Here is a 20,024-nt window from a genome sequence, read left to right as displayed (position 1 = left end):
TGAGGAGCTGAGGCCAGCAACTCAGGGCTTGATAAAGAGTCGGAATAGATGATAATATTATTCGAATTTTCAATCAAAGATTGGTTTTGCTTAAGGTGTTCTAATGCCATGATTATGGCATTTAACTCAGCAGACATTATAGATAAATTATTAAATAATCTCTCTCCCATTGCAATTTCCAGTTGAGGAAGGAAAACACCACTTGCAGACCTTCTCATTCATTTTTAATCCATCAACAAATATTTGGAAGTGATTTTTATAGGTAATTGTATTAAGTTCTGCAAATTTTTTCTGAACAAAAGCAATGGGGGTTAAATCTTTATTCCATTTTGAAAATTCAGTATTTATTATGGGAGATGACCAATTCCATGGAGGGGATTGGGGGAAAGTAGGTGAAATAGACTTTGCTGGTACAGGGAACTTCTTTTGAATATTGGCATACTCATCTGCAATACCTCTATACATGGCTGGATTTCTTAACCAATTATGTAATGTGTGTGAGCTATTTGATTCAATTTTTGTAAGATGTTTTATCAAGAGAAAGCTACGTCTCTCCCTTATTGTTGTTAATCCACTCTCCATAAGCAGAAACTTGGTGCTTGTGGGTTTCCTAAGACCAAATATGAGACGTATTATATCATTTTGTGTTGTTTCAATTTTTTGCATCTGGGTCTTTGCACATGCACCATAGACAATGAGCCCATAATCAATATGGGGTCTTATATGTGATTTATAAAACTGGAGTAATGTTTTCTACTTACAACCCCAGGGTGTGGAAAGAAGTCTTTTTAGTATATTTGCTTTTCTATAACATTTTTTTATTGTGTTTGAAATGTGGAGGTGGAAATTAAGTTTTTGGTCAAGCATGAGACCTAGGTAATTAATATTATTATCTTCTGGAATAGTTGTTTTATTTAGAGTTAGTTTTGCATTAACATGGTTTCGCTTCCTGTGAAATTGGATGATTTTTGACTTGGTGGGTGCAATGGGTAAATCTGAATGTTGAGAGAATTTTTCAAACTGGAAAAGTGACTTTTGCAGATTTGACTGTGCTATCTGAAAGGTGTTGCCAGATGACCATAGCACCAGATCATCAGCATATTGTCGATTCGTGTGGGGTAGGTTCATGTCCCAGAGATATAGGGCAAAAAGGAGGCAACTGAGGACTGCTCCCTGAGGTCGGCCTTTGGATATTGTCTTTGTGGGTGAAGAGGCTGAACCAACACAAACAATGAAACTTCGCACTTCTATGAAGGATTTAATAAAGGATACTAGCTTGGGAGGTACTCCAAGGTTTGCAAGTTTATTTAAAAGGATTTGGTGGTTCACATTGTCATATGCTCCTTCAAAATCAAGGAAAGCTGCCACTAGGATATTATTTTTTGAGAAAGATTCATTTATTGCATTTGTTAGCAAAATGAAAGCATCTGTTGAGGAGTGGTATTTCCTGAATCCAGTTTGAGTGTGTGGGATCATGTTATTTCTCTCAACAAACCAGAGAAGTCTGTGATAAATCATTTTCTCCATTATTTTCCCCATCACAGGTGTAATCATTATGGGCCTATAAGACTCAGGGTTATCTTTTGGTTTATTTTTCTTTAGGATTGGTAGGAGGGACGAACATTTCCATATATTGGGGAACCTAGAGGATGCCCAAGCGTGATTATAACAATTTAGCAGTTCTTGTTTGTATGAAGGTGTGAGATTCTTTATCCATGTAGGGTGTATATTGTCATAGCTGCTGCTAGTTTTGGACCTAATATGATGTATTGCATTATTCAATTCCTGGATTGAAAATGGATTAGTTATGTACTCGGATCCTGGGCGTGGTTGGTAACTAGGGTTCATAGGAATTGTGGACAGATTGCTTTGATTGTTTGATGTTAGCTTATTAACAAAAAGAGTTGCAAATAGGTTAGCCTTTTCAATATCATTGTCATAATGGGTATTATTATGTATAAGCTCATACAGGAGTGGGTTGGGAGAAGTCTTTCCCACATATGTGGCTTATGATTTTATGTATAATTGGCTCATGCGTTTCTCTGGAGAGATTATTTGCAAAATTATTCCAGTATTTATATTTAGCATCTATTATAGTCCTTTTTAGATTAGATTCTGCTTGTAATTTTTTTAAATATGTAGTAGGTGTTGGTTTTTTTATGAATTCTGTCCTAGCTGCCTTTTTTATCTTCCATTTATTTAGGCACTCATTTGTCCACCATGCTTTAGGAATTTGTTTAGGGAATGTTTTCTTAGGTGTTGTCCTGGGGATAGCATGATTAGCTGTATTTATTAGTAAAGATGTCAAGGCTTCAGCATGTGTGTCAACTGTTGTGTTAGAAATGCATGAACTTTGGCTGAAACTTGTAATTTCATCATTTAGCTTATTTTGGAAAATAGACCAATTTGCTTTAGTGTTGATGTAATTGGAAGTATGAGAAGAAGTTTCAGCAGGTTCATTTAGGGAGCAAACTATAGCAAAGTGGTCTGTACACAGACTATCAATTTTATTTATGTAAATTTTGTTCAAAAAATTTAGAGACACAATTTGTAGGTCAATTGTGGAGAATTTGGCTCTTTTGGGGTTAAAATATGTATTTAGGTTTGGAGGGGTAGCAACAGCTAATTCATTATTATTTGAAATCATATGCTCAATAAATTTACCAGCTTTATTTGCTGGTTTATTCCCCCACAAAAGGCTGTGGGCATTGAAATCACCACAAATAATGATGTTTTTTAACATATTAGAATTATTTATATAATTAAAGAAATCCTTGGCATCTGAAGTTTGGCCATTAGGGTTATAAAAGCTTATTATGTAGGTTTTTAAATTATTCAGCCAAACACTTATACCAATTACATCAACATCATTTTCAAAATCTGGAAAATTGATGCCACAAAATTTTATATTATTATTAACTAATAAAGCTACACCACCTCCTTTTCTCTCTGAAGATCTATCCTTTCTCAGGATAGTGTATCCCAGAGACTTAATTTGTTGATTTTGGGTTAAATGAGTTTCCTGGAGGCAAGCAATATTAATGGAATTATTATTCATAAATGATATTAGTTCATTTAGCTTATTTTCTGTGAGTGATCTTACATTCCATTGGAGTATTGATAAATGTTGTGTTGTTGATTTATTCTTCATATGAATGTGTATCGATGTTCAGCTTTGTTAAAAGTAAAGCAAGATCTTTTTTTGCTTGAATGAGCATATCATCTGGGATGTAAATTTTTGCCAATTCTGCAATAATTTTTGTTTTCTTTAGTTGATGTATGTTCATGACCTGAACTGCATTACAGTTTAGAATGAATAAGCATATATTTGGGGATTGCATTTTTGGTAGTGCATCCTGTTTGTTGGTTAAAGGATTAATTCCTGGTAGTGTTTCTGGTTTGTTTCTTCTTGGGAGGGAGGGCCAGGCTGGCCTCATCTCCCCAGACACGGAGGCTTGTGGGCTTGGTGATTGCTTCTGATAGAGATTTGAGCCAGGGGGCTTAGAAGATGGTGTTTTATATGGGGTGCTTGATGCATTGGGGCATTTGACTTTGGTGTGTTGGTTGGTTTCATTACAGGCTTTATTTGGTATTGTTGTGCAGCATTTGCTTCCATTGCTGCAAAGGGGTATGGGATTACCTTCTCTGTTGATATTTGGAGTGTTAGAGCTCTTTTCTTGTATGCAGGGCATAATGATTTATTTGTAGATTCATGTGGGCCTTTGCAATGGATGCATGTAGGCTGAGTGTTGTTGCAAGTTGTCAGCTCTTTAGGATGGAAAGATTTACAATTACTGCACTCTTGGAGAATTTCATTGCATTTGTTTGTTGTGTGTCCCAGTTTGAAACACTTCTGACACTGAATAGGCTTAGGTTTGTATTCCTTGTGTGGTTTGATTTGCCCAAATAGGAATAATTTTTCTGGGATATCAATTTTATCCTTCAGTGTGAATAAGAAGGATCTACTAGTTTTTAGGCCAGTAGAGTTAGGTTTTCCAAGTTGGGTAACATCCTCAACTGGGATTGTATTTCCAGCCCTATCTGAAAGGCCTTCTTTTAACTCCTGAGTAGATATCTCTGGGGGAACATTATAAACTACTATTTTTGTTGGTGATTGTTTTGGGTTCCAATTAGATGCAATAATTGGGGTATTCAGAAGGGGTTTAAGGTTAATTATTGTATCTGCTGATTTCTGATCTTCTACAGCTATTAGCAGAGATCCATCTCGGTTAATGTTAAGAGAGATCATTGATTTTAGCAATTTAAAAATTGCAACTCTTATTGCGGAGATCATTTTTATTTCAAAGGGGGTAGTGGGATTAATTTTAAGGTAAATTCCTAAGTTTTTGGAGGGATGATCTTGGGCAGGGAGAGGGGAAATGCTTTTAATTGGGGAGATTTTTTTCCTTTTTTAGAACTTCTAGAGAGGACCTCTTGAAACCCATTATCATCATTTATGGTTACATTAGCCCCTACACTTATCATTGTCCTATTCTCCAAATTGGAGCTATCATTTAAACTCTGAGAAAGTGTGCTTGACCAGCCAGGATGGATATCTTTGACTATGGCACTTCCACTGGAATTTGATTTGGGATCTGGGGGACATTTTTTTTTGGAGGACTTCTAAACATTGCCTATTGGAAAAATCTTTAAACAGAGAAAAACAAAACTAAGGCAAGAAGGGACCAAGGACATATGTCAAACCGTCTGCACTATACTCTGGGGAGAAGAACACCACAGTATAGCCCTGAGGATGAGTTGAGCAGGATTGGTTTGGTATAACTGCTGATTAGAAGCGATAATAATTCACAAGAATGCAACCATTTAAAACCACTTGCAATGGATTCTTCTCATTCTTGCCATAGAATCGGGTTGCCAAATATTTTTAGGCAAAAAGTGTCATTCTTTGTTATTTATAAAATTGAAAAATATTATCTTTGAAATGCTGTTGATTATTGAAACACCTGAGCCACTGCAACTGCAGGGTTGCCACCACTAGAGATTTATCACTATTTCTAGTGATTTGTTATGTTATTTAGTGATTTCTTCTAGTTAGTAATTTTAATAGACAGTGATGATGACGACAGTGATGGAAATTCACAAAAATACCAGATATGTCGGTCACATATGCAGTGACCATCATCAGTAGTAAAAGTTTTACTACTGATGATGGTCACTGCATATGTGAGCAAAATATCAGGTATATTTGTGAATTTCTATCACTGTAATCATCATCACTGTCTATTAAAAGGATTTTATCCCTATTTGAACTTTTCTTTATCGTCATGGAAAGGAAGTGTGGTCTCCAAAATTATCTAAGTTAGTAATTTATACTGATTTTGTTCTAAAACTAGTGATTTTTTCCTAAATCTAGTGATTTTTCAAAATATAACGCGTTGATTCAGGATTAAATTGAATAAATCATACAAGAAGCTAATTAAAAAAAACGCGCAAAATAGTGATTCACTTCCTTTGAAACTTCCTATTTCCCACCATATATCGATATCAGATATAGACTGCAGAGCGTTATCATCAAGGCAATAGGCAACCCTAATTAATCACAAAACTGCAAAAATACTCTATACTTCACAACATTTGCTCAGGTCGAATTTTTGTCTTTATATTTATGGTTTTTTTCTCTATAATCTATCAGTTCTAAACTAGATTTTCGTCTGTTGAAACCTTTGAAAGTGGAGTGAATGGTGGATATGCAACCATCTTCAACATTCTCCCTTCCTGAACGTGCGCCTGTAAAGAACATGGTGAAGAAACAAAACAATTATTAATTATAAAGATAAAGAGTCTTATAGTTCTAGTGATTTCTATTCAATTATCTAGTGATTTATGCGCTAATTTAGTGATTTATTTTCCAAGAATCTAATGATTTTTATTTTCATCGGGTAGCAACCCTCTGCAGCAGTGATCACATTCTGTCTAAATTTTGACATCGGTTGTAATTTAAAAGTGCCATTAATGACAATTCATATTTGCTAAGTTGCAACAACAACCAAGATTTATGGTACTTTTACATGATGGCAATATCCGTGTGATTTTCTTTGCGTATTGGCGCATGTACGATTTTGTGCATGGATTTGTGAGAGCAAAAAATTAGTAATGTCAAAAATACAACATTTTTAGTCAAATCCAAGCGAAAAACTGCACAGTTTTCCCCTTTTAGTCAAATATGCGTCAAAAATTGCATAGTTTCCACCAATGTGTAATAGTGTCCTTAGCAGGAAATTCCTGTCCAAATGGGCGTAACTAAAAGTGATACTACATGATATGGAAAACCATGCGTTAAAAAAATAGTAATATTGTTTACCCAAGGGTGTCCCTAGGGGGAGGGGCGGGGAGGCCCCCCACCCAAATTTTTTGGCATTTGGTCAGCAGAAATTTTTCAAAATTTTTGATTTCTGCAGAAAATTCGGCATAAATCAGGTAGCATTTGGTAGAACTTACAAAGATTCCCCCCCCCCCAACTTTTTTGGCATTTGGTCGGCAGAAAACTGCAAAATTCTTGATTTCTGCAGAAAATTTGGCATAAATCAGGCAGCATTCAATAAAATTTACGAGGATCGCCCCCCTCGACTTTTTTGGCATTCAGTCGGCAGAAATTTTGCAAAATTTTTGATTTCTGCAGAAAATTTGGCATAAATCCAGTAGCGATTCGGCAAAATTTACGAAGATCGTCCCACCAATGAAATGAGTCTCAGGACGCCCCTGTGTTTAGCAGAGAAATGTGTGCAAGACATAAAGTCTTGCATTGTGGAAAACGCAGCCTTTCCCAAGAATCAAGAGGAATTATGTATCAGTTGCACCCTCCCCTTTCCCCAAAAGAATTCATTCTGTATTCATCTGAAGGCCCAATAAGAATTTTGATATTTTTGGCAATAAAATACACCCTTTGAATCATCTGAGCCATCCCCCCTCCCCAATCTACAAAATGACCCACCAAGCTCTTTTTCATAATAACTGATATGCATTTACATATTGAGAATCGGGAAGGGGCAAAATGGGGTCTGTGGAGGGGGGTATACCTACTTCTGGGAGTGGCAGTTGCACCTCCCCCCCCCTGCACCATAGCAAGTTACACCCTTGTTTTGAGACAAGCCCTTTGGAAGACATTTTGCAAATCTTCCTTTGTCTTTCAAAGCTACCTCGTTTCAGACTCATATTTGTCCAGTGTCATTGTTATTTGACAATAACTTTGAATATAAAAGTTTCATAAACTGAATATATCATAATATCAATAACCATTCCATAAAATAAGATTTCTTCAGTGTTTTATCACAAATTAAAAGAAAATCTTTTGCATAATAAGGTTGCTTCCTATGGCAAAATGATTGGTTTAGTACCAAGGGCAAAAGGTTGAAAATTATACAAAAAGAAAATATGTTTTATCTATAAATAGAATATTTGAAAATGGTAAATAAATTTAATAATTTATAGACAGTTTTCTTTTTTTTTACTTTTTATTCAATAGAAAAAATTATTTAACAAAACATTAATTTGTTTCATTGTAAAATTTAGAACGTCCCTTGGTGACGTTTTTTTGCCCAGGGGTGATCGTATCTGACCCAGTGGTCCTAAAATATTGTGGTAGGGCTCATTTGGATATATATATATATATATATATATATATATATATATATATATATATATATATATATATATATATATATATATATATATATATATATATATATATATATATATATATATATATATATATATATATATATATATATATATATATATATATATATATATATATATATATATATATATATATATATATATATATATATATATATATAACATTGTAAACCATTATTCCATATAATTACATAGAATTGCCCTTTTCAGTTGATATATTATGTGATCTGTATGACTGAAGTGTCAAAAGCAAAGTCCTTGAGCAAGATGTACCTAGAATAAACAAAAACGATGAGCCCATGAGAACAAAAAGGTTTAAAAAACATTTAAGATCCTTGAGAGCAATTGCTGGCCCATAGGGCATTGAAACAATGTTTCAGTTTCTGGATGGATGTAATGTATCATCTAAAATAGCCTTTCTGTTTACAAAAAAAAACATAAAATATAACCAAACAACTTAGAAAAAAAATTAACTCAAAACAACAAAATAAAACCCAAACAAAGAAACAACATTGACAAAGATAGAAAACTAAAAAAAATACTTGCATGAACTAGCAAGCCAATTCCCATCCAGGCTAAATTTTACAGACAATATTGCCTTTGTATGACCAGCAAGGGTAAATTTAAGTGTATAATAAGGCTTCTGAAAATGAGAAGCAACAATTATAATCACCAAGAGCCCCTAGTTTTTATAGTCAGATAGACAGCAGAAAGCCATGTTTTACAACACTCCCAGGAAGTTATTCCCCTTTGGTTGATGCTTCTAAAAAAAAATTTAAACAGGGCCTGGGCCATCACATGTGGCAGGCACTTTCCACCTAATGTTTTCTGCTAGTTTGTAAAATAGTGGTGTGAGGCACTATTATTAGTGTAGATAATTGAATAAAAGGTTGAAAGATGTCTATTTTAAATGATTATATGATGTAAATGCTTTTCAAATTTAAGATATTGACAATATCTTAAATGTCCAGTCTGAAAGAAAAGTGTGTGACCATTTTTGCACAGAAAAAAATGTTTTTCCCCATTATACAGCAACAACTATTTTTTTCTTTAGATTCACCTACAAAAATCAAAGCAATTGTAACCTTGTTGAAGAGTTTAGTCCGGTAATTTCCAAATAAGATTCTATACAAAATCAAAGATGATATAAACTTTTTGTGATATAAATGGATACCTGTTTAATATAAACTATCTGTGATATAAACAGATGATATAAATGGTTATAATAAACATAACCTTTAGTTGAGAAAAAAAACATTTCACAATAGTTCAACATAATTAACACAAAATATATTTCATTTTTAAGAAAGTATTCTAAATCTATAAAACAGATGCAATGTCATTGATTTTATTGAAAATTATGTATATATGACAGTCCAAAGAAACAATGATTATTCAGAGAAAAATGTGGAGAGGTTAGAAAAAGGGAAAAAACACTAGTAATCAGCCTCAACTCAGATAGGAGATCAAATTGTTATAATATACTAATTGTCAAAGTCAGGAACATTCATTTCATCAAGAAACCTTCCAAGTTCATCTTCATCTACTTCTACCCATGAGGAGGATTTCTGAACAACAGCAGTGATTGTTTCATTTATGGGCTGCTCTGGGAAGGTTTATTGTAGCTCTGAGTGAATTGCCTGCTTACTTGGTAACTAATTACTTGGCATGAGTCATAGAGTTAATACTTGAAGGTAAAAGACTACTTCTAATTGGTTTTTTGATGTTTGATATAAGCAAGAATTGCCTTTCTACAGCAGCACTCAAATATGGAAGTGCACATAAATCGAACATAAATTATGCTAGATTGCTATGCCTTGTTTTGCATTGCAGATTTTTTAGACTACCTAATGATTTCCAGAAAGTAGAAGGACTCAGTAACAATTATTTTATGTATCTCTGCCTTGTCCCCAAAGACCAACAACTTCTGGGTTTCAAAATTGTTGTGTGTGGTATCTGCTTTATCTCAGGTTTTGATATCTTAAGAAGCTTTCTCAAGATCTAGTTACAAACAGGTAAGACTTTTAAATTTGGATTGCTGTGGTTGATCCTCCTTCAAGTTGGTGATGCAAGCTTGACAATAAATGCCAGACAATTCAGATGTAACTGCTTCAGATGGTTAGGGATAATCTTTTCTTGAAACCTTGAAAAGTGTACTTCTGTGTTTTGTTAGTTTGAGTTCTTGTAGCTGTTTGGGATCATAAAAAAGCTAAAAGAGAATCATGGGAAAATGGGTTCATCATGATACATTAATAATATTTAATTCTGATGATTTTTAATTATTGGCTTTGGGTGATTTTAATGAGGACTGGTTTTCTGAGCCCAGTGAAAAAGACAATGAAAGCTGACTTTGAGATTTCAAAGATAAATTCTGAACCCAGATTTTTTTTTTTGTGTTAGTGCAGCAATAATTATTTATAACTTACAAGCTTATGTAAATTTTGAATATAGAGACAAGAAAAAAAACATACCATTTTATTCAGTAATCAATTCTCTATCTGAATGTATAAATCACTTCCTGCATGCATTACTTGAGGAATTTTGAAATTTCTATATTCTGGAATCCAGGTTGACTGTACACATAACTCCAAAATCTACCACATAATCCCTCTGTCTCCACAAAAAGCTTGATTTTGAAAGTTGATAGGATGTACAGGATTCCACCAGTGCTCAACTCTCTTAATTTCTGAAGGGAATTTCTGCAGGAAACAATTGTTATAGCCTAGCAGATAAAGCATTGAATTTTGAAACAAATTGTATGTTTATTTCTTTATTACATCATTATAGTCCTATATTCTAAATTATATAATTTTAATCTTTAGCCTATTCCTCCAGAAATGCTTAGGCCTAATGGAAAAGAAAGAAAATTTGAATAGCTATTCAAATTTCTTAAATGAATTTGTAACTGAAATCATTATTATATTAAGATGGAGCATTGGACAGTAAATCAAGTAGGCCTAATTTTGTTTGTGAGCTATAGCCTAGTAAAAGAAACAAAAAAGTTTGAAAAAACTATAAGGGTAAAGGTGCAGATTAATTGCCCTAATGGTGTACGGTGCAGAGGATGTACCAGCAGAACCAGGATACTCAGTGAGATATCCTTTTAGATTCTCCTCCTACTAGCCTAGTGCCTATTAGACAGTATCTAGCCTATACATCCTGATTGACTCAATAATATACAGTAAGACGTAAATTGATTTTACCAGGAGAAACTAATCTGCACCTCTACTGGCTAGGCTATAGGACAGCCACGATAAGGAATTATTGAGTAGAATTCCATTCCTTTAGCTGAAGTGAATTTGGACCACCTGTCTTAATCAAACTTTGAATTTCCCGCTATATTGCATAATTCAAAGCTGCTTTTACACGATGCACGGGACCATCCGTTAGACGGGGATTAACTAATAATTTCAAGTTGAAACCATATATCATACACAGCCAATGGAGTGCAAATTTTATGGTATTTATATTGAAAAGGCTCAAAAAGTTTTAGAAAAGTGTCATTTTAACATAATGTGTCACAATTGTCCCAAGAAGTCTGAAAAGTGTCACTGACTCAAAAAAGAGACAAAATCACATCAAAAATGCCACGTAGGCAACCCAGCATAAATAGGGACAAATAGTCCCAGTGGCATAGAATAGTTAGACCTTTGTACTGTTGTTTTTCAGTCAATCTAAGTAAGTGCATTTATACCAAGCCTCTCTATAACATTGTTTAAGCTTACCATATATAGCCAGTTGGCACGGCTAGTATAGTCAGTCAGGCAAACTCTAAGGTATCGCTACCGTAATATTAGTCAGTAGGCCTTTACCCGGACTGCTTTTACTGATCCGGGTTATCATAGCCAACGCAATAGCGCTGCCTAAGTAAAGAATGATGTTGGCACAATGTATTTTTTTTTTTTTTTAGACCAGGGCACTTCTTATCGAAAGATAAGAAAAATTAGAGTGGCTTTTGCCCTTTTTAATAGTCGAAAGTGATTGGAAGGCAACAGACCCCCCTTACACGCCCATCATTTCCCTAAACACATCTAAACAAAGTTTTGAGATAACCATTTTGTTCAGCGTAGTTGATTTCCAGATAGAAATTATGTTTTGAGGATGACACTCCCCCATAGCATCAAGTCAAGGGTTGTAATGTATGCCCTGGGGGCATAAAAGATTTTATAGAAAGCGTTGTCGTAGAAACTTAAAAAAAGGCTCATTCGATTGGAAATTCGTACGGCTAGTGCGTTTTTAATAGTCGAAAGTGATTGGAGGTCAACTAATCCCCCTCTCACACCAATCTTTTTCCCAAACACATCCAATCAAAATATTGAGATATCCATTTTGTTCACGTAGTTGAAAGTTCTGGAAATTAGGTCTTTGAGCATGACAACCCCCCACTGCCCTCAGGGCAAGGGTTGTAAGTTGTGCGATAGGGGCATGTAAGGGTTTTTTTAGACAGCGTTGTCGTAGAAACTTCAAAAAGTGCGAATTCGATTGGAAATTGAGATTGCTAGTGCCATTTTTAATATACAAAAGTGATTGGAGGGCAACTAACGCCCCCTCCACGCCCACCAGTCCCCAAACACATCCAGTCAAAATTTTGAAAAAAATATTTTATTCTACGCAGTTGAAAGGTTCGGAAAGTATATCTTTGAGCTGGACAATCCCCGCACAGTCTTCAGGGCAAGAGTTGTAAGTTATGCCCTGGGGGCAAATAAGGTTTTTATAGAAAGCACTGTCGTAAAAACTTGAAAAAGGGCAAATTCGATTGGAAATTCCAAGGGCTAGTGCCTTTTTTAATAGTTGGAAGTAATTGGAAAGCAACTAACCCCCCTCTCATGTCCACCATTCCCCCAAACACATGCAATCAAAATTCTGAAACCTTCATTTTGTTCAACGTAGTTGAAACTTTTGGAAATTAGGTCTTTGAGGAAGATAACTCCCTCAGAGCCCTCAGGGCAAGGATTTTAAGTTAATTTCCTGGGAGCATATAAGAATCTATAGACGGCGCTGTGGTAGAAACTTCAACAAAAGCTCATTTGATTGGAAATTAAAAGGGCTAGTGCACTTTTTAATAGTCGAAAGTGATTGGAGGAAAATTAACCCCCCTCTCACGCCCACCACTTCCCCAAGCACCTCCAATCAAAAGTTTGAGATAAGTATTTTGTTCAATGTAGTTGAAATTTCCTTGAGGATGAAAAACCCCCTAAACCCCTCAGGGCAAGGGTTTTAAGTTATGCCCTGGGGGCATGTAAGGTTTTCATAGAAAGTGTTTTCGTAGAAACTTCAAAAAAGGGCTCATTCGATTGGAAATTCAAAGGGCTAGAGGCATTTTTAAAAGTTGAAAGTGATATGAGGGCAATTACCCACCCCCCCCCCCCTAACACCCACCATTTCTGCAAACACATCCAATCAAAATTTTGAGATAGACAATTTGTTCAACGCAATTGAAAGGTCTGGAAATTATGTCTTTGAAGATAACAATCTCCCTACAGCCCTCAGAGCAAGGGTTGTAAGTTATGCCCCGGGGTCGTTTCTGTAGAAATCGTTGTCGTAAAAATTTCAAAAAGAGCTCACTCGGTTGAAAATTGAAAGGGCTAGTGTCCTTTGTAATAGTTGAAAGTAATTGGAGGGTAACTAACCCCCCTCTAACGCTGACCTTTTCCCCAATCACATCCAATCAAAATTTAGAGACAGCCATTTTGTTCAATGTAGATGAAAGCTCTGGAAATTAGGTTTTTGAGGGTGACAACTCCCCCCTCCGCCTTCAAGGCTATGGTTGTAATATATGCCCTGGGGGCATATAAGGTTTTTTTTAGAAAACGTCGTAGAAACTTCAAAAATGGCTCATTCAATTAGAAATTGAAAGGGCTGAGATAATCATATTTTTCAAAGTAGTTGAAAGTTCTGGATATTAAGTCTTTGAGGATGATACCCCCCCCTACCCCTGAGGGCAAGGGTTGTAAGTTATGCCCTGGGGGCATATAAGGTTTTTATAGAAATCGTTGTCATAGAAACTTTGAAATCTTCGATAGTTCAAAGGGCTAGTACCCTTTTTAATAGTCAAAAGTGATTGGTGAAAAACTAACACTCCTACCACGCCCACCATTTCCCCAAAAACATCCAATAAGAATTTTGAGATGTCTATTTTGTTCAACGCAGTTGAAAAGTCTGGAAATAATGTCTTTGAGGAAGACACTCCCCCCAAAATCCTCAGCACAAGGGTTATAAGTTATTTCCCGGTGGCATATAAGATTATATAGAAAGCGTTGTCATAGAAACTTCAAAAAGGGCTCATTCGATTAGAAATTGAAGGCGCTAGTGCCCTATTTACTAGTCGAAACCGATGGGAGGGCAACTAACGCTCCTCTCACTTCTACTATTTCCCCATACACATGCATTCAAAATTTTGAGATAGACATTTTGTTCAACGCAGTTGAAAGTTCTTGAAATTAGGTCTTTGCCAGCGTTGTCGTAGAAACTTCAAAAAAGACTCATTTAATTTGGAATTGAGAGGGCTAGTGCCCTCATTAATAGTCAAAAGCAATCGGAGGGTGAATGCCAGCCCCCCATACCCATCATTTTCCCAAACACTTCCGATCAACGTTTTGATATAGCAATTTAGTTGAGCGTAGTTGAAGGGTCCAAAAATTATGTTTTGATTATGACAACCCCCCCCCCAGCCCTCAGGGATAAGGCTGTAAGTTATGCCCTGGGGGTATATAATGTAATATAGAAAGTGTTGTTGTAAAAACTTCAAAAAGGGCTCTTTCGATTGGACATTGAGAGGGCTATTGCCCTTTTTAATAGTCGAAAGTAATCAGAGGGAGAATCCCACCCCCACGCCGATCATTTCCTCAAACATTTCCGATCAACATTTTGATATGGACAGTTTCTTCAATGTATTTTCGACATAACACCTTTAAATTAGGTGTTGTTTTCTTAGACCACACTGCCGTTCTAAGATGAACAAATAAACTTTCAAATGGGGATAAATCCATTTATTTAGACAGTGAAAAAACAGGTAAAAAAGTCCAGATATTTCGGTCACATACACAGCGACCGACTTCAGTAGAAATACTAAAATAATAAAATTCAAACAAACATATTTATATACAACAAAATAAATAACTTTTCGGGTCATTCACAAAATAATGAACTTCCAGATTATTCACTGGATTATTTTCAGAGAGAGTTCAAATATCTGGACTTTTGTACCTGTTTTTTCACTGTCTAAATAAATGAATTTTTCCCCATTTGAAAGTTATTTGTTCGTCTTAGAACGGCAGTGTGGTCTAAGAAAACAATACCTAATATAAAGGTGTTATGTCGAAAATACGTTGTATATATGGGGAAATGAGACCAACCCAGTAAACATCTTTAAACTCAACATTTGGTTTGCAATTATAAGATACAGAAGGCTTTACCACTTTCAATGGAAATTTGTTTTACATTTGGGCAAGATTAAAGAAGAAAATTTACATCAAGAACTTTGAATGAATTTTGTCAATGAACTCTCTCTGAAAATCTCTGAACTCTCTCTGCTCCGAAGAAAGACCAAAATACCACACTGGAAAAACAAACTCGAATATTGTCCGGATGAAAGAAGAATAAAGTTGGAGAATATTCTTAGGGGGGCAAGAAAATTTTATCAAAAGTTTTAGAAGCGAAACCGAAAGGGAAGCTTGTTTGAGGATGTTTCAAACATGGGCGCCTCACTTCAAGTCAGCAATAATTGTCATTCCAAGTAGTTTAATGTGTGTGACATAAATTTTGGGAAGGATGGGCTTTTGAAAATGGGGGATGATTTTAAAACATTAATTATCATAACTGACGATTTATTGGGGTTCACTTTCTTCTTCAACAAAGAAACCTCCTGTGACACGTCGTCAAGTAATGTCGTAGTAGAGCTTTTAATATTTCGTCAGCAAACCTCAAGTGCAAACAGGTACTCCATATATTTCCATTGCTCTGTGTGGTCAATCATAAGGCTATTAACCCTTATACGAAATAAAATGGGACTTATCAGAGTTCCGTGGGGCACCCCAAAAAAGATAGGTAGGGGATCGGAATAAACATTTTTATATTTAAGCACTTGAGAACGATTTATTAAAAATGAGGCAACAATTTTAACTAGAAAGGGACTTACTTGAAACTGCATCAGCAGTTTCAAACAGTTCGTGGTAGCGAACTGTAAGTAAGGAGGGACCCGGCTCAATAGTAGCCGAAACTCTAAAAAACGGGATTTTGATACCAATAAATAAATCAAAAGAATCAGATTTTAATACTGATTCCAAATATATAAGTTTCATCAAGTTTAGTCCTACCTATCAAAAGTTACGCGCCTGAGAAAATTTGCCTGATTTTCGAAAAAAGGAGGAAAGACCCCCTAAAAGCTATAGAACCTAAACGAAAATCACATCATCAGATGCAGGGTACCAGAGAACCCTACTGCAGAAGTTTCAGGCTTCTATTTGCAAAAATGAACAATTTTGTGCTTTTTGCCAGAAGAAAGAACACGGATGCGTGTTTATTTGTTTTTTGTTTGTTTTTTTCCCAGGGGTGATCGTATCGACCCAGTGGTCCTAGAATATCGTGGGAGGTATTTTTCGAACGAAAATTAAAAGTTCTAGTGCCCTTTTTAAATTACCAAAAATGGAGGGCAACTAGGCCCCCTCCTATGCTCATTTTTTTCTCGAAGTCCCTCTATCAAATTTTTGAGATAGCCGTTTTGTTCAGCATGGTCGAAAATATAATAAATATGTCTTTGAGGATAATTCGGTTCCCCAAAGTCCCTGGGGAAGGGAGGGCTGAAAGTTAGGAACTGTACCCATTGTTTACATATAGTATTGGTTATTGGGAAGTATACCGACGTTTTCAAGGGAGATTTTTTTCTGGAAGTGGGGGGGGGGGGGGGTTGGGGGTTATGTGGGAGGATCTTTCCACGGAGGGATTTTTCATGGGGGAAGGGGCATTGCTGTGAAGGGAGTGCTGGATTTCCCAGCATTATTTAAAAACGATCAGAAATTAAATAAAAAAATAAACAAGTTTATCAGCTGAAAGTAAGGGGCAAGGTGAAAACTTAAAATGGGAAGGAATTACCTATTTAATAATTAGGCTGGTGCCCTAGTCAATACCTCACTCTTTATACCAAATTTATTGTAGTCCTTTATTAAGAGCCATTTATTCTAGCTGAAGATCTTTGTGATTAAGGGGTCATTTTTAAAGAATTGGAACAAAATTCGAATTTCAGCGTAAAGAGCGATTTATTGAGTAGAGGACGAATCCCCTAATATACGTATTAAAGATATATAGATATAGAAGTTCGTTACGTAAGTTATTTCGTAAGTTACGTATATTTATTACTAATAAAAACGCTCGTAAATAAAACTAAACAACTTTCGAGTAAGCCATTTAACCAAATAAAAGTAAAATTAATCTGAACTTTTTGTTTTAATTATTCATGTACGGTGAGCCAAAATCAAAACCTCCATTAAATCAAAAACGTTCAAAAATTAAATAAAAACGCATGTTTTTTTTATTTAAAGTAAGGAGCAACATTAAAACTTAAAAAGAACAGAAATTATTCCGTATATGAAAGGGGCTGTCCACTCTTCAACGCCTCGCTCTTTACGCTAAAGTTAAACTCTTTCTCACAAATCAATTTCTTAAAACAATAAAAAACTTTAGCGCAAAGAGCGAAGCGTTGACGAGGGGACAGCCCCTTTCATAGACGGAATAATTTCTGTTCGTTTTAAATTTTAATGTATCTACTTACTTTCAGTTTAAAAAAACTTGTTTTTTTCATTTATTTAATATTTACAAGGATATTGTGGTCGATTAAGTCAAATGCTTTCTGGAGATCAATTAATAAACTCTTCAGCCAAGTTTACACCATTAATATGATACGCGAGATAAAACTAAAACTTAAAACAACACTACTGGTTTTTCTTTTCACAACATTGAGAAAGAGTTCAGGGCTGAATACTATTGTTCGATTTAATCTCAGCTTATATGTGTTCTGCATTAGGGTTTTCTTGCCTCCAAAAATAATCTTTGATATTTTGAAGCCGACCGAGTACTTTTTTTCCAAGTTTATGGTTTTAAATATCCTTTCCAGTTGTTGGGTTTCTGCCAATTATTAGCAAACAAAAGTTGTTATGTGAATGTTTTTTTTTCACTGGCTTAATAAAAGCCCTTACTACCAACTGAAATAGTGAAAAACCCTAAGATTGAATAAATTATTGTTAGATTTAATCTTAGCTTATATACGTTCTGCATCAAGGTTTTCTTGGCTCCAAAAATAAACTTGGATATTTTGAAGCGGAACGACTACTTTATTTCTAAGTTTATGGTTTTAAATATCCTTTCCAGTTGTTGCGTTTCTGCCAATTATTAGCAAACAAAAGTTGTTATGTGAATGTTTTTTTTTTCACTGGCTTAATAAAAGCCCTTACTACCAACTGAAATAGTGAAAACCCCTAAGACTAAATAAAACTATTGTTAGATTTAATTTTAGCTTATGTGCGTTCTGCATCAAGGTTTTCTTGGCTCCAAGAACAAACTTGGATATTTTGAAGAGGAACGAATACTTTATTTCCAAGTTTATGGTTTTAAATATCCTTTCCAGTAGTTGCGTTTCTGCCAATTATTAGCAAACAACTGTTGTTATATAAAATTTTTTTTTACTTGCTTAATAAAGCCCTTAATATCAATCAAATGGTGGGAAAAACCCTAAGATTAAACAAACCTGTAGACCATCTTTACGCTCTTAAATGCCTTTGATATTTAACCTTTTTTTAAAAGTTAAATCATAGTTCTTTCTGTTCGAAAATTCCCTTAAGGTTTATATAAACTATGCATGTTTTGACCATTTTTAAATAAACCGCATGCCGTCTTCAATTTTCGACTAAAGATGACAATTTTAGTACTATTCGATAGTTGAGACTTAGATTTATGATTTCATCGAGTTTTATTTTTGAAATATGATTCAATTTTTTTTTTGATAGAACAATACTTTTTAAAAACAGAGAATTTTTCGACTAATTTGAAGCTACTATTTTGACCGAATAGACAATGTATTTGTATCATATTGTTCATTAGCTTCAGATCTATGCAGTCACCTTGGCAGATTTCTTATATTACTTCGACGTTTCTGTAGAAAATAGCGCAAACTGGCCAGAAAACGCAAAAAATATTCGATTTGTACAAAAATAGATATGTTTCGCTTCGCAATCTCTCATTAAAAGAATAAAGGGCGGACCCTATCGGAAGTCTGTTTGAAATTTATTTACAGTAGCCAGTTATCGTTTTGTTTCGATGTCTAGAAACACCAATTTTACATTCAGACAAGACAAAAAGTTCTCGGCTCAGGTGATTTGAATATTCTTTTCTGTGTATCGGACTGTGTGATTGATTATGGGAAATAAAAACGGAGGAAAGAAGCTGAAGCGAAACTCAGGACAGTTCAAAAAGTAAGTAATATTTTTTATTTGCATTTGTTCTGTTTCTATCTAATCTTGGATATCCAATTCGATGCATTTTCTTTATAGAACAAAAGGAGTTATTTCTTTTGGTATTATTTTGTTCAAAGTTGCTTACAAATCTCAATTTAATTTATTTATGTACGTTTCATTAATCTATATACATTTGTTTACAATCCACACTAAGTATGCAAATGAAAATGTAGCATGAAAAAGATAAAATTATCTTCATATTCGTTAATTTCACCGAATTACGGGTAAACTTTTGAAAGTCAGCTTGTGAAATAATAAATATACTCATAAATTTGCCATTCGCGCTTTTTCCAAGCATTGTTGGATCCAGGGGGGTGAGGGGGGGGGGCCCTAGCGTAAACTAAAGTAGTGTAATTTACTTAATTAACCCAATTTTGCGTTAATTAAACTTGCTCATAGCGAGATTTTATCCGATCAACCTATTTTGCCCCCCCCCTAATTTTTTTTATCGGATCAACCTATTTTGCGCCCCTCCCCCTAAAAAATCCTGGATCCGCCCCAGGTTCCAAGTAATAATCACTACAGTTACAATGGAACTAATGGCTAGACTGGCTACAGGTATAGTTGAAAAACTAATTTTGTAGGTATAGTTTTCTCCCTTATTTTTCATCAACACTTGTTTCGTAATGTCAAACCAATGAAAGAAAAAGTAATATCTGTAACTTTATTGTCACTTTCTTAACCCGATGAAAAAATTTTGGCTAAGATTTCAATACAATTACTAGATAAAATGTTATTTTAACAGACACTTCAAAATATGGGTAATAATGGAAGGAAATATCATACTCTGATTAATAGAAACAAACCGCAATTATTAAGTGACAATTTCTTAGTTATAGTTGTTTATATATGTTAGAATTGGTG

The 20,024-nt window shown here is 34.8% G+C and overlaps 1 protein-coding gene across 5 annotated transcripts in view; it reads right to left on the bottom strand.

Annotated features, from left to right (window-relative positions):
• The window catches only part of LOC148947939 (uncharacterized), a 56,636-nt gene extending 45,653 nt beyond the window's left edge, over positions 1–10,983 (bottom strand). For 2 of the 5 annotated variants that reach the window (XM_089095598.1, XM_089095593.1), the window contains exon 1: positions 10,860–10,983. The gene's annotated coding sequence lies outside the window, so the exon portion shown is untranslated. Of the gene's footprint in view, positions 1–10,127; positions 10,356–10,859 lie in introns of all 5 variants that reach the window. The other 3 variants (XM_089095594.1, XM_089095597.1, XM_089095595.1) reach the window with 3 other exon arrangements.
• Between the last annotated feature and the right edge of the window lie 9,041 nt (positions 10,984–20,024).

This window comes from Artemia sp. Qi Xiang Cuo, chromosome 10 (genome assembly GCF_049724085.1).
Source record: "Artemia sp. Qi Xiang Cuo chromosome 10, ASM4972408v1, whole genome shotgun sequence".
NCBI classification, from domain to species: domain Eukaryota; kingdom Metazoa; phylum Arthropoda; class Branchiopoda; order Anostraca; family Artemiidae; genus Artemia; species Artemia sp. Qi Xiang Cuo.
The sequence above is the reverse complement of the archived record's forward strand: the minus strand, read 5'-3'. Positions and strand labels throughout refer to the sequence as shown.